The following is a 14,891-nucleotide window of genomic DNA, read 5'->3' on the forward strand; positions in this document are numbered from 1 at the left end:
GGGTGGCTGATAGGTTTATATGTGTGTGTATGGTGAGATATAGGAACCTATACCTCAGTGAGGAGTGCTAACACTACCTCACACAGGCTGCAGTAGCAGGCCTGTGGTGTCAGATTGAGAATGCTTCCCAGGGGTGGCATAATACATGCTGCAGCCCCTGGTAGGCCTGTGAAGTACCAATGCCCTAGGTACCTAAGGTACCATATACAAGAGTCTCATAAGGTACCACAGTATCCAATCACTAGTGCATCTAATATGCACACCAGGTTTAAGGGAGTAAGCAGATAGGCTGGGGTCCTGGATAGCAGGATCCCAGCCAGACTAGTCAAAAACCATTCAAACACCAGGAAAAAAGTGGGGGCAACCATATAGTCAGATTCCACCTTCCTACACATGGGTTAGTAAGTAATCTTTAAATATGTAAATATCTGTATCAGTCTCTCACTTTGTGTATAAGTGGCTGCATGGGTTGTTGAGTAGCTACATGAGTGTCTAGCTACGTTATTAGTTGGTTTTTCGAGTATCAGTATGAGTGTCTGAGTATCTGTATGGTTCGGTGGGGGGAATACAAAAAACAGAGGCACATGCCCCCCGCTGATACAATATTCATAGGCAATAAGTCCATGAATTAGAATGTACCCACAGACCAAGCATAATATTTATATTGTTATAACTTTCATTTATTTATCAAAAATAATGTTAGACATTTTTATATGAATGTTGTAGTGATGTCACTACTAATGTTCATTTTTTTTAAAAAAGCAGACACATTTTAAATTCAACATAGACACAATATATAGTTTAGAAAAGAGAAACAATCCATAAACCCGACGAGAGAAGCAATTAAACATACAGACAATGCATACAATGGGTCAATGCATACAAAGGCACAAAGAAATACCTAGGAAGAACAAAAGCTGAACAATGCACAATACAATATAACATACATAAAGGACAATACACAAAACAGAAAAGCGCCGACGCGCGTTTCGGAGAGCCCAAAAATATCCAATGAGCTCCTTCCTCAGGGTGCAGGTAGCATAACAGTCTTAATAGAAATAGCCAAATAGATTACTTAAAACCGAATATTAATTTACATGTCGGGCTTCATTCACATAAAAGCTGTTGGTTTAAAGGAAAACGTCCCGGCGGTACTTTTTAATCCATGGTGTGAGCGTAGCTTCAACACCGATGGCATACAGAAAATACTGCATAGAGTAAAATGAAATGCAGCGGGTTCTGCAAGGAAGACACAGCGCTCCCCGGGCGTCACATGAATCGAGTACGAACCAAAACAATGCCTTAAGAAACAGCGAGTCCCGCAGCAGGCCGCCGAATGGCGGGACTCTCTGTTTCTTAAGGCATTGTTTTGGTTCGTACTCGATTCATGTAATGCCCGGGGAGCGCTGTGTAAACTTTGCTTACATCCTGCTCACCCAGACCAGCGGTCAGTCCGTGTTTTTTCAGTCCTGGTGCTAGAAGATTCTCTCAGCAGACTGATTTATGTATTCTTGCAAGTCTTCCTTGCAGAACCCGCTGCATTTCATTTTACTCTATGCAGTATTTTCTGTATGCCATCTTTTATCTCTAGACCTGTATACGTCGATCTATTGTGCGTACTACACAGCTTAGATCTGGCCTATCTTGTCTGAGTCCCCAGCAAAAATGTACGTATTTCTGTGATCGGTGTTGAAGCTACGCTCACACCATGGATTAAAAAGTTCCGCCGGGACGTTTTCCTTTAAACCAACAGCTTTTATGTGAATGAAGCCCGACATGTAAATTAATATTCGGTCTTAAGTAATCTATTTGGCTATTTCTATTAAGACTGTTATGCTACCTGCGCCCTGAGGAAGGAGCTCATTGGATATTTTTGGGATCTCCGAAACGCGCGTCGGCGCTTTTCTGTTTTGTTTATTGTCCTTTATGTATGTTATATTGTATTGTGCATTGTTCAGCTTCTGTTCTTCCTAGGTATTTCTTTGTGCCTTTGTATGCATTGACCCATTGTATGCATTGTCTGTATGTTTAATTGCTTCTCTCATCGGGTTTATGGATTGTTTCTCTTTTCTAAACTATATATTGTGTCAATTTTGAATTTAAAATGTGTCTGCTTTTTTTAAAAAAAAACATGAACATTAGTAGTGACATCACTACAACATTCATATCAAAATGTATAAATTATTTTTGATAAATAAATGAAAGTAAAAACAATACAAATATTATGCTTGGTCTGTGGGTACATTCTAATTTATGGACTTATTGCCTATGAATAGTGTATCAGTGGGGGGAATGTGCCTCTGTTTTTTGTATTGATTATTCCCTGACTCCTTTTCCTTCCTACTTATTGATTCAGGGTCCCTCTTTGTTTCTTCATCGGTTGGGGGTATTACATAGTGCATAGATGCATGAATGAGTGACTCACTGTATGCATGTGTTGAAGACAGTATGTGTGCAGCACTGTATGGGAGGATGAGCGTGTGTATGGGTGTGTTAGTGAGTGAATGAATGTCTCAATAGTGTCTTTATGAGTAACTACATATGTTTTAAACTAGTATCTGTGAGTATTGGTGTATATAAGTGAGTATATGTGAGAGTGAGAGATTGGAAGAGTTCCTGTATAAATTAGTCTGTGTTTCTATAAGTGATTGTTTAAGAGTAAGTATGTGTAAGTTTCTGTAGCAGTAAGTGTGGTGGTATGTGTATAACTGTATATATGCAATTTAATGGATGTTTGATACTTTGCATGTGTGACTATGTGTCTGAGTAACTCTATGGATGAGTGTCACTGTGTAACAGGATGTATACGTGTATAAGTACATATGATGAGTGAGTACATGTATGAGTTACTGTATAGGACTGTTGGTGAATGAGTGGATATGTGTGTAGATCTTGGAATTACTGAATTGGTGTGTTGTAAGTGGTATTGCTATGTCCATTCATTTGAAAATGTTAGTTTCTATTTTTGAGTGTGTGTATCAAAGGTTCTATTATGGTGAGAGGAGGTCTGCCACTCTATCACAAGGATGATGTCATCAGTGATGTCATTTGAGATGTCATCAGTGATGTCATGAGTTATGTCACTGACCATGTCATGAGTGATGTAATATGTGACATCATCAGCAGTGCATTGCGGGCACGCGATTTATAGTTAGCTGAACTAACTATAACGGGGAAATTTCAATGGTTTTGTACGAGAGAAATGTCCAACTAACTATAACGCACCTGAAACCTATGGTTTTTTCAGTGAATTTCTAAGGTTTTGTAAACGACAATTTTTAAATGTATTAATTGTTATATTGATTTTTTTGATACTGACTTCCTACATTTTTTTAAACTATTTATTTTTAGATATTTTACTTTTTTAAATTAAATTATAATTACATTATACAATGCATTACAAAATATACTTTCTCGGAATGAATTACTTTAGTTTAAATACTTTGCAAATAGGCAATAGACTTTTAAGTACAGTAGTTACAGTTTGCAATGGGCAACACAATTTCAAACACAATGCACCATTGAGCTCAATGTGAATTTCTAGTTAAATGCAATTAGTTACTTTATGTATTACTTTTCTAACCACAGGACTGGATCCTAGATTCAGTCCTTGGACATCTCCTGTAAACAGTTGAGTAAAAGCGTTTTGGTTACAGTAATGATTTTTAAGGAATATTATTGTATTTTAAAAGTCGACACAGAAATGTTTTCACATAGAATCACCAATGTTATCTTATGGCAGGAAATTCACTTAGCAGGTAAGTAGTGTTATCGTCACTTTTTCTTACTCAGTGGTGGATCCTGGATCCACCACTGGTGCATCTCCTGTAAACAGTTGAAAGAATGCGTTTAAGTCATACAGGCGATTTTTAAGGAATATTTTTAGTTTGCGAAAATAGACAGAAACTTTTCTGCTGAAAACCAGACAATGGATTCCTATGGAAGGAAATACAAGTTACTGGTAAGTACGGTTAGAATGACTTTTCAGGGTCAGTACTGGGCTAAAAGATGCAGCACTGGGTTCTCTCCTGATAACAGGTGAGTAAATCGAAATTCGTTCTTCGGATGAGTTTAGGTGAATATTTTAAAGTTCCAAAACTCCACACTTAGAAGAATTTCCAAGTGAAACCAGTCAATGTTAGCCTATGGAAGGAAATTCAAGTTACTGGTAAGTATGGTTAGAATTACTTTTCAGGATCAGTACTGGGCTCAAAGATGCAGCACTGAGGTCTCTCCTGATAACAGGTGAGTAAATCGGAATTCGTAGTACATCCAGTAAGCGCCACAGAGCTGCGCAGCAGAGAGATGTCAAAAGGGGCATGGCCTGCACCACCTCTCTGCAACGTAGCGCAGTGGCGCTTCCTGGAAGCACCTGGTTGGCTACTTGGCCCCCATGGTCCCTCAGGTTTGAAGTGGAATTTTTCCCCAAAATTAAAACGCGCCACAGGGCGTGTTTGCACACATCCTGTCAGGCCTGTCCCCTCCCTTCACCACTGTGTAAACGCGCCCTGTCACCGTTCTAAGTTGAGAGATTAAGTCCCCTTCAATCCTAAGGGTCCCTAGGGTCAAATTAGCCCTCTAGGTACCTCCAGTAAGCGCCACAGAGCTGTGTTGCAGAGAGGTGTAAAAAGGGGCGTGGCCTCTGAACACCTGCCTGGCGCATACTGGAAATACCTGTTGGGCTATTTGGCCCTCAGGGACCCTCAGTATTGAAAGAGAATTAATTCCCCAACTTAAAATGCGCCACAGGGCGCGTTTGCACAGTGGTGAAGGAAAGGGGCGTGGCCTGAGGTGATATGTCTGCAAACACACCCTGTGGCGCGTTTTAAGTTAGAGAATGAATTCCTCCTCAATCCTGTGGGTCCCTGGGGGCCTACTAGCCCACCAGGTACCTCCAGTATGCACCAGGAGGCTGCGTTGCAGAGAGGTGCTTAGAGGCCACGTCCCTTTTTACAACACTCTGCAACCCAGCTCCGTGGCTCTTACTGGCGGCCCCTGGTGGGCTAGTTGACCCCCAGGGACCCTCAGTATTGACAAGGAATTAATTCCCCAACTTAAACCGGGCCACAGGGCGTGTTTGCACGCATGTGAACTCAGGCCCCGCCCCCTCCCTTCACCACTGTGCAAACGTGCCCCGTGGCACGTTGTAAGTTGGGGGATTAACTCCCCTTGAATACTGAGGGTCCCTGGGGTGCAACTAGCCCACCAGCTACCTCCAGTAAGTGCCACAGAGCTGCATTGCAGAGAGGTGTAAAAAGGGGCGTGGCCTCAGAACACCTCTCTGCAACGCAGCTCCCTGGCGCATACTGGAGGTACCTGGTGGGCTAGTTGGTCCCCAGGGACCCCCAGTATTTAAGGGGAATTTGTTCCCCTTATGCAAACGCGCCAGAGGGTGCGTTTGCAGAGTGGTGCAAGAAGGGTGCGTGGCCTCCGGCCCGATCCCGTTTTTCTTTTTTTTAAGAAGGGGGGCTGTGTAGCCCCCTTCTTTTTCTAATTTATTGGCCCTGGGGACCCCATCCCCAGGGCCTGCCCCCAAATTTTTTTTTTTTTCAAAACAAAAAAATCGGGATGGGGGCCGCGTGGCCCCCCTCCCGAGGCCATAATCTGGGCATGTGCCTTTTTTATTTTTTTATTTTGGAGGAGGGCTGCCTTTCCCCCCTCCTGTGGACACTTATGGCCCCGGGGACCCCATCCCCCAGGGCTAGCCCACTCCCTTGGGGGGTCCTCAATCCCCCCAAAGTCCCATCCGGCTCCCCAAATCCTGCGGGAACCAGCATTGCTTTTCCACATGGGGAGCAGCTAACATGCTGCTCCCCATGTGGAAAAGCAATCTGCTTTGCTATTTGGAAGAGAGAGCAGGTTTCCTGCTCTCTCCTCCAAATTGCAAAGCAGTTTGTAATGACAAGGTGGGAGCCGCGAGGCTCCCGCCCTGTCATTGCAAATGGCAGTGTCCCGGGAGTGGGCACACCGGGACACTGCAGGAGCCGGCCCTGGGGGGTGGTGGTCCCCAGGGCCATCATGGGCTTCAGGAGGGGGGCTGCGCGGCCCCCCCACCTGTTTCAAAGCCCCGGGGGTGGTGGTTCCCGGGGCTGGGGTGTCCGTCACAGACCCCCTAATTTACATATTTAGAGCCCAGGAAGGTGGCGGTCCCGGGGCATGTGGGGGGGCTTGAGCCCCCCCACACAGGATATATATATTTTTTTTTTAAATAAAGCCCCGCGGGTGGCGGTGGGGCAGTGAGCCCCCCCATTCATTTTTCTAAGCCCCGGGGGTGGCAGTCCCCGGGGCTGGGGGGCCCTGAGAGCCCCCCCAACAAAGAAATTGAAGCCCCGGGGGGTGGCGGTCCCTGGGACTGGGGGGCCTGAGAGCCCCCCCATGAATATTAAGAATCCCCGGGGTGGCGGTCCCCTGGGCTGGGGGCCCCTCTGGGCCCCCATTTACATAACTATTGCCCCGGGATTTGCCCCCCCCGGGGGCCAATTACCAAAGAAGCGCGGGGGCCCACGCTTGTTTTTTTAAAAATTTTGGCCGAAATTCGTGCTGGGTGCGTGAATCTCGCCGATTTTGTTTTTAAAAAAATGCTTTTTTTGGCCCTGGGGGTCCTTGTGGGACCCCCTGAGCAGGCCTAGGGGGTCAGGGTGTTTCTACCCTGCCCCCTTTTTGCGTTTTTCGAGTTTTTGTTTAGGTTTCGCAGGGTGCGCATAGGATCCTCCGAGGCCATAGATATATATGTACTTTTAAATGTCATTTTCTCAGGAACTACTGAACGGATTTACACTTTTTAAGCAAAAGGCATGAGTCTGAACTGAGGACTACCTCTTTGCCAAATTTGGTGTAATTCCGTTCTGCAGTTCGGGCTGTAGCTACGTCAAAAGGTTCTATGTGAAAATGCATGGGGAAAACGCGTTTTGGGACCCCCCTTTTTTCTCAGCCCCCGCTTGACGAATCACTGTGAAATTTTCAGGATAGGAGCGGACCGGAGCTGGCCAAAAGTTTGGAAAATTTCATGATGATTCGTCAATCGGCGCCAACGTTATTCCAAATAGAATGTTGCTGTCTGTCTATATAGGCATCGTTTGCAGAGATAAATATATACATGTTAGACCTGGCTTTTACAGCGGGTTTATCCCCAGATTTTTGGCTTTGTGGCCTTTTGTTTCTGACCTATTTTTTATGACTCTGGGCAGTGCTAAAGTGTATATGCTCTCCCTGTAAATTGGATGTATGGATTGGTGTTTCCATGATTGGCTGATTTGATTTACTAGTCAGTCCCTAGTACAGTGCATTGTGTGCATCCAGGGCCTGTAAATCAATTGCTGCTAGTGGGCCTGCAGCACTGATTGTGCCACCCACATATGCAGCCTGTAAATGTAGCTCAGGCCTGCCATTGCAGAGCCTGTGAGCAGTCTAGTACTGATATGTCGACTTGGCAAGTGCACCCACTTGCCAGACCCTAACCTTCCCTTTTCTTACATGTTAGTCACCGCTAAGGTAGGCCCAAGGTATCCCTGTGGGCAACGTGCCCTGTATGTGAAAGGTAGGACATGGCGGTGTATGTGAAAGGTAGGACATGTCCTGATGTGTGTGGCATGTCCTGATAGTGAAATACTGCCAATTACATTTTTCACTAATGTAAGGCTATCTGTTCCCATAGGATAGAAGGGGGAGATCGCTTATAACATCTTATAAGCATAACTGCCCCTGGGAACCAGATAGGAAAATAAAGTTCAGTATGCCTGAACTCAAAATGTTAAAATGAATCTTTTAGTGAGGGTGATTTGACATTCTGGGGCCGATTCCGATCCGGGTCGCAAGGGCACTGAATGCGATTCGGCCGGAAAAAGTTCGAGCCGTACGCGTGTTTTCCGCCCGACTCGTACAGCTGTACGAGCGAGCCAGTACGATGCGAGCTACATGAAAATCACCGACCGAGTCGTTTCTGGGTCGGAACCGCTCCGTACGTCTCGGTGCAATAGATGCGATTCACGACCGAGCCAGTACGATGCACGCATCAGACAGCCTGTGCGAGCCGGAGTGACCGGCTCGCAAAAGCTCCCGGAGTCGGACTTGGTGGGTCCGCGTCGGACCCCCCGACACCCGCAACCATACAACCCGCACACAGGGGGAGACCCATGGGTCTCCCCCACACAGGCATGTACGGTGCGTATGGCACCGACGTGTACCCACTGTAGGGGGCGCACTTGTACGAGACGTACCCATTCAGTCAATGGGAGCGCATGTACGCGTCGTACAACTGGCTCCCATTGACTTCTATGGGAGTCCGACCGAACCGAGTACGACAGCATACATGCGCATCGTACTCGCTCGGTCGGACTCTAGGAGTCGGGCTTGGTCGGAAAACACTCCGGATCCGACTCGGTCGGAGTGCTTTCCGACCCGGATCGCAATCGGCCCCTCTGTGTTTGAAAATACCACTTTTAGAAAGTAGGTATGTTCTTGCTTAGCCATCCGGTGTGCCTCTGCTAGGATGTGTATTGACTGTCTGGGTTTGGAGTGACAGGGGCTGGGGATGTGTAGTGGCTCCAGGATGAGTCGGCCCTAGGCTGAATAGGCCTGGTCTGCATTTGGAGTGGTGGGAGGAGTAGCACCTGCACCATAATAGGGCTGTGCCTGCCTTCCACAATGATGGCTCAGCCCCTTTGTGGTGTGTCTGGTGCCAGGGCTCACACTGACAATGGAGGTTGCTGTGCACTTGCAAAGTGCCCCCCAGAACTGGTTTGGACTGGGCTCAGAGCCCTGGGCCATGAGATAACAAAGAGATTTACTGTCTGAAAAGGGGGGCCCAGACCCCAGACTTTTAGATCACTTCTGGGAAATCAAGAGGAGCCTTTGCCAAGGAGAAGAGCTGGAGAAACGGAGGAGGAATACTGCCCCTGTGCTGTTTTCCTCCTCCGTTTCCGATGCATCGCCAAAGAAATCTACGCAGCACCTTCCTGCTGCTCAAGAAATCGCTGCACGCCGAATTGAGTGCACCAATCTCCGAAGTCCGAGATCACTGCACTGATTCCAACGCAAGCCCTGCTGTGCAGCTACAAGAACCCACACATCGTCCTGAATCATCGCATCACATCAAGGCACCAGGTCTGTTGCATCGTTGGGATCGGCAGTAAGAAACCGACACATCACCTCCTCTCCAGTAAGGAACCGACGCATCACCTCCCCTGGAGTAAGGAACTGACGCATCACCTTCCCTGAGTGTAAGGAACAGACGCACCACCTACCCTGCAGCCCTTTTTGTTTTCGCATGACGCATCCAAGGTACTTTGTGTGGAAAGTGTCGCATCTGCAATTTGCTTTGAACTGAACTATTTCTACCATTTGAAAGTCATATTTCTATTACTGTATTGTAGATTTTAGCCATTTGCTCTTGTTTGGTTTAGATAAAGATTACTTATTTTCACAAACTGGTATGGTGTCCATTTATAGTGTTTTCACAGTATTACTGTATGTGTTCACAAATGCTTTACACACTGCCTCTGAGATAAGCCGGTCTGCTCGTGCCAAGCTACCAAGGGGGTGAGCTGAGGTTATTTTAGAAGTGTATCCCCCCTTTCCCCTGACTAGAAGCAAGGGTCCCCATTTGGACAAAGGTACCTACCTCTGACAACTAGAGACCCCCATTTCTAACAATATATATCTATAATCACGTGCGGTTGTCAATAGGTAGTTAAAGTTAGGTCTGCCTTTCCATAGACAGAGCATTTTTTGGTTTGCTAATAATTTTGCCCCAGTTTGAGGAATCTTCCACAAAACGTCCCCCAAAAATAGTTCACCTACCTTAGCTCCTTTGTGGAAAGATTCAGGTTGATCCATGAAGCAGGGTGCAATATAAAAGGGGGTCTCAAAACGCAAAATCCCCATGCATTTTCCGAAGACTTCTTTTGATAAGGCTACAGCAAAAACTGCTCAACAGAATTATACCAAATGTGGCAGTAAGCTAGATCTTGTTCCACAGATTGTGCTTTTTGTGATTTGATGTAAATCTGTTAAGTATTTTTGAGATATTATGGGGGAAAAAATGGATATTATGACAGCTTTTCTCCTAAGAATCTTGCAAGCCCAGCAACAGGACAAATCTCTTGTCATATCACAGGGCTCCATTTATGAATTTGGGCTCTCCTGGGACGCAAGAGTCTTGTTAGCATTCCACGAGAGCACACATTGATAAATGGAGCCCTGTGATAGGGCGAGAGACCTGTTTTTCCCATGAGCCTTCATGCCCACTCAGAAGCTCACAAGCTCTCTGATTGGCTGGCTGTTAGGGTTATAGAATTGAAATGGCCGTTATTACTGTTTACTATAAAAAAAAATCAGGTGTTGGGGAAAGGAAGTAAAAAAATCCATATAAGGTACAGAACAAAGGCATTCTATCCCTCTAAATGTGTAGAGGAGGTCTCTAAAGCAAAACTTCTGTGATGAAATAAAATGTGTATTGTTTTTAAAAAAGAATTTCAATCTTGCAGTACTCTTGCAGGATTGCGAATAGTAAACAGGAGTAGGTGATTTCTCAATACATTCTATCAGTAGAAATGGATATTGTGGCCCTTGTTATTGTGAGGGAGAGTGTAAGATACAAGAACTGTGATGAGTAGAAGGTTAATTGTTTTTTTTAAGTATTTGCGATCTCACAAGACTCTTGGGGATCATGAAACATAGGCAGGAGTAGGTGATCTTTGAATGCACTCTGGTATGCACATGTGTTACTGTAGGAAGGAGTCTTAGTGAAGATGGTGTATATAAGAGTCTACATGTACACCCATCGGCTTGGGAAGAGTTGTTATAGATAGATAGATAGATTATATTTTACAGTTAACTAAAACCTTTACAAAAGCAGAAAGCACAAAATGCTTTTTTGTATCATAAAATATTTCACTGAAGCCCCAAAAGAATTAGGTAGACCTTAAAAAAATAGAATTCAAATCTTCTGCTTATATCAAGGAAATTTAAAAAGTTGACATGGAGAGCGATGGATAACACAGTAAAATTGGCCTGAAGGCTCCGAAGGAGAAGGTGTAAAGTCTCCCGGACAGGGCGAGGTGTCAATGTTGATCCAACGCAAATGGCACCGTATAATATTCAGTATTGATCTATTCAAGATAGACGCAACTTAGTCCCAGAATGTGTCATCAGGTCGGTCAGAGCCTTCCGCAAAGCGTTCATTTGTTTTTGCCACCGAGGTCAGTGTAAGAAGTTAGGCAGTCCGGTACAGCAGCCAGGCGGCCCCAACGGATTCAAATGTTGGATTCCACATATTGATTGTGTTTCGGCAGATGAGCAGAAAGTGCAAAAGTGGAAATCTGCTGCATGATTATGGACCCTGGTGGGTCCTAAGGGTGCTTCAGATGAGTTGAGTAGCTGCTGTACAATGCAGTGGCCTGAGGGACCTCGAGTGATGGGAGCAGTCTGTGCATGTTGCAGCAGCAGCCATGTAGTGTCTGTAAAAGTCTTCAGATGTATGACAGCAGCTGTAATATGATGGAGCAGGTTTTAGGGCCCCGGCACCCAGTCATCGATGGGGAAGTTTAATGCTACAGGCAATTATACATTGTGAGATCATGTATTGACCATTGACTCCATTTTGCTCTATCTACATTTTGTGAGCACGGTTTCATCTTGTGTTTGTCTGACACTGCCTTCCAGCTGCAAACGCAGGCAGGCCCAGGTTACTCGCACACACAGATATGTTTATGTTTCTCACTTCACCAAGCGAGAGAGATAAGCTGCTAGAACAGACAGTGTGGGATGTGTACAGTGTCCAAGGATAGGAAAGTAAAGAAGTCTTCCTCAGCTCTTATCGGAGCCTGGCCAGCTCCGTTGAGTGAACTTGATGCAGAAGTGTAGCCAGCACCTACAGTGCAGATGAAGGGAGGTGGAACTTCTATAAATCTCTCTCCGTGATAGTAAACAGTATACAGCCGAAGACCTCTTAGGGCTTTGACAGGAAGTCTCATGGGAGTGGACGCACTGCCCAGAGCTTTTGTTCCCGGTTGAGACCTCCTGCCTGGGACTGTCCACGGGTTCCCCAGTCCTGCTGGCAAGGATGATGCTAAACAGACAGCCATTTCTATGCATTTATTCTTGTGTATATACATTTACTATTTGCATTTATTTTACATGTGTATTATTACCATTTGATATATGGGAACTTGCTGCAATAAATATCCCCCTTTACTTGGCAAATGAGTGTTGAGCTTTCTTTATGTTGTATTTTGGTGTTCTAAAGTGTGTGGAGTCCTATTTTGATGAATGTTCATGTTGTGTCCTGGTATGTATTTTACAATCTTGCTCAGGTGTTCTGAAGAAAAAGCAAAACTGCCAGGCGGACCACAATTCACTGCCGCCTGGAGGAATTTGATTGTTTTAACATTTAAAGTGGTATTCACTGGGTTCAAGCAGGCCATTAGAGTGTAGAGGCAACTAAGAGCTCCCAATCATACTAACTAGTTGTGAAGGAAAAAAATTGTAGCAGCATGGGGCAGATGCAGAGAATATAAATTATGTTTTTCTCACCCAGGCCACAAAGGTGCACGTTGTGCTTTAAGGTGCCGATGTCTGCCTTACCGGCGCCAGCCCCCCAGGTTTCACTCCTGCACTGATTTCTAGGGATGATCTTCACACCATCTTCCCAGGATTTCAAGTCATCTAGCAGAAGGCTAGCAAATAGTTTGGCATCATTGTTAAGAGGTGTAACGAGGTAATAATTCCTGGGGTCAGCTATAGAGCCCCCTTTGAAGATCAGCTGAATATTCGATCCCCCCCAAGAGTCTGGGCTACAGGTTGTTGCTAGGCAGAGTCTGAATAATGGGGCTATTACCTCAGCCCAGAACGAGGGGTCAAAAGCAAAGAGGGCCATTAGTAGAGTGTTAGGGCCGGGAGCCACAGCTTTCCGCTTGCAGCTCAGTTTGAGTCTAATCCGAACTTTTGTCACACTGGTCACCAAGTTGTTGAAGTTGGATTGAAAGGATATGCCTCCGTCAGAGTGTAGGTCTTATTCCTTATGTTTTGTCTGGTGTCTGATTGCACCCACATTTGTTGATGGGGAAACTCTGTGTCCTTATGGTTGCTTCCAATTGTGAAGTGTGGTGTTAGAAAGAAAATCCATGCTGTTCCGTTAATATTTGCGTTTGCGCCTTTCTTGGCTCAGGTTAACAAATGATTGACCATGTATAAGGATTGTTTAGACTTATTTATTTTGCTTGCATGTAATAGCCGAGCCCAGAACTCATTAGTATTTGCTCTTTTGCACAGCTGAATGGACATTCTCAAATTGTCCCCATGATGATTTTAGCTTCAGCTTTGCTGTTGGAGAGAGAAGACTCCAGAGGAGGTTTTGCAAATTGTGGTTCACTGCTCTATTCAGAGCCTTCTGGTGGCTCGTCAGCTTGAGTCTTCCCGAGGGCTTAAAAGTCTTAGTACGAAGGTTATTGCTTGGTCTGATAGTTCTGAAGTATATGATCTGTAAGCAGTAGATATTGCTGGATTGGGGAGACTGTGCTCCTGGTGATGTCTTTGTATTATGCTCTTATCTAGATGATCATCTCATGCCTGCTCTCTTCATCCCATTTCACCGGCTTGAGATTATCACTGTGAGCCCCTGAGCTGGTTGGGGGTGTGACCTCCAAATGAGAGCAGAAGCATGCCAGAACAAATTGTTGCGGTCTGTTGTCGCTTTCAGATTTATCTCGAAGGAAGGAGTTGCAAATGGCCCTAAATAAAGCGGCGGAGCACAGTGTGAAATCGGTATAGGAGATGGACTTTCCTGATGCTCGCGCCCAGACCGGGGGCACACCCCCGTTCATTCTGCCATTTCAGAGTCTAAGGCCCAGTACTATGCAGTCCGACATGAAGGTTACTGCCCATGTGCTATTGCGGGTTTTCACAGGCACCATTTGTAGGGGATTGTCACATGCTAAATACAGATTGTTGACTTTCTGCCCTGATGCACCGCCAAGCAACTTAATGTTGAAATCGCCAGATACCATAATGTTGACCAATGGGAATTTTGTTTTTATTAACTCTGTTATTATTGCCAGCAGCCGATCCAATTTGGCTCTCTTTTCTGATCTGCCAGGCTTCATGTACCCTTTGATAATCAGTAAAGATTCCCTATTTTTGCCGTTGCATGTGCTAAAGAAAACTTCTTGCACCCATGTTTCCGCCAGTGGGATTTCCCCACATTGCCATGGAAGGTTGACGAGATATAGATCGATAGGCCCTCCATAGGGCATCTGTAACTGCTGGCTTTGGTGGCTATCTTTTGAAATTCAATGTAGCCTGTTGGAGGGACAGGTGTTTGAACTCTCTTAAAGATGTCATCAATGATGTAATTTGAGATGGCATCAGTGAGGTCATAAATGATGTCACAGAACATGCCGGGAGTGATGTCATATGTGAGTTCATAAGCAGTGCATGGCGTGGCACAAGTTATAGTATTAGCTTCTAACTATAACTGGTGAATTTCTTTTTTTTGTTTGTTCAAAACGTCAATGATGTCACAAAAAATTCACCTAACTATAACGTTACTTTAACCTTTGTTTTTTAGTAAATTTCTATTTTTTTTTAAAACAAAACCAATCATTTTATTACACCTAATTATAACGTTACTTTAACCTTTTTTGCCAGTGTATATATATGTATGATTTAAACTGCGCCTGCTGATAAATAATTAAAAATGTATTCTCTAGATGGCAGGCCTTGCTCTTTCAATTAGTGGATGAACAGATTTGGTCAAGATATCTGTTCTTCAGCCCCTTCACTTATCATGCCTGCATGTCTGCTGTAAATTGAACCAGAGTTTTTTTTATTAATCTAGTAGGGAAATGAATATCCTATTTTCTATGGAAAGGACAACGTCCTGGCTTGAGAAGTTT

At 44.9% G+C, this 14,891-nt stretch overlaps 1 protein-coding gene across 2 annotated transcripts in view; it reads left to right on the plus strand.

Moving 5' to 3' along the window:
• Positions 1-14,891, plus strand: part of PRKCQ (protein kinase C theta) — a 549,254-nt gene that overhangs the window by 60,237 nt on the left and 474,126 nt on the right. The gene's annotated exons all lie outside the window — the stretch shown is intronic.

Source organism: Triturus cristatus, chromosome 4_1 (genome assembly GCF_964204655.1).
Source record: "Triturus cristatus chromosome 4_1, aTriCri1.1, whole genome shotgun sequence".
Taxonomy (NCBI): Eukaryota; Metazoa; Chordata; class Amphibia; order Caudata; family Salamandridae; genus Triturus; species Triturus cristatus.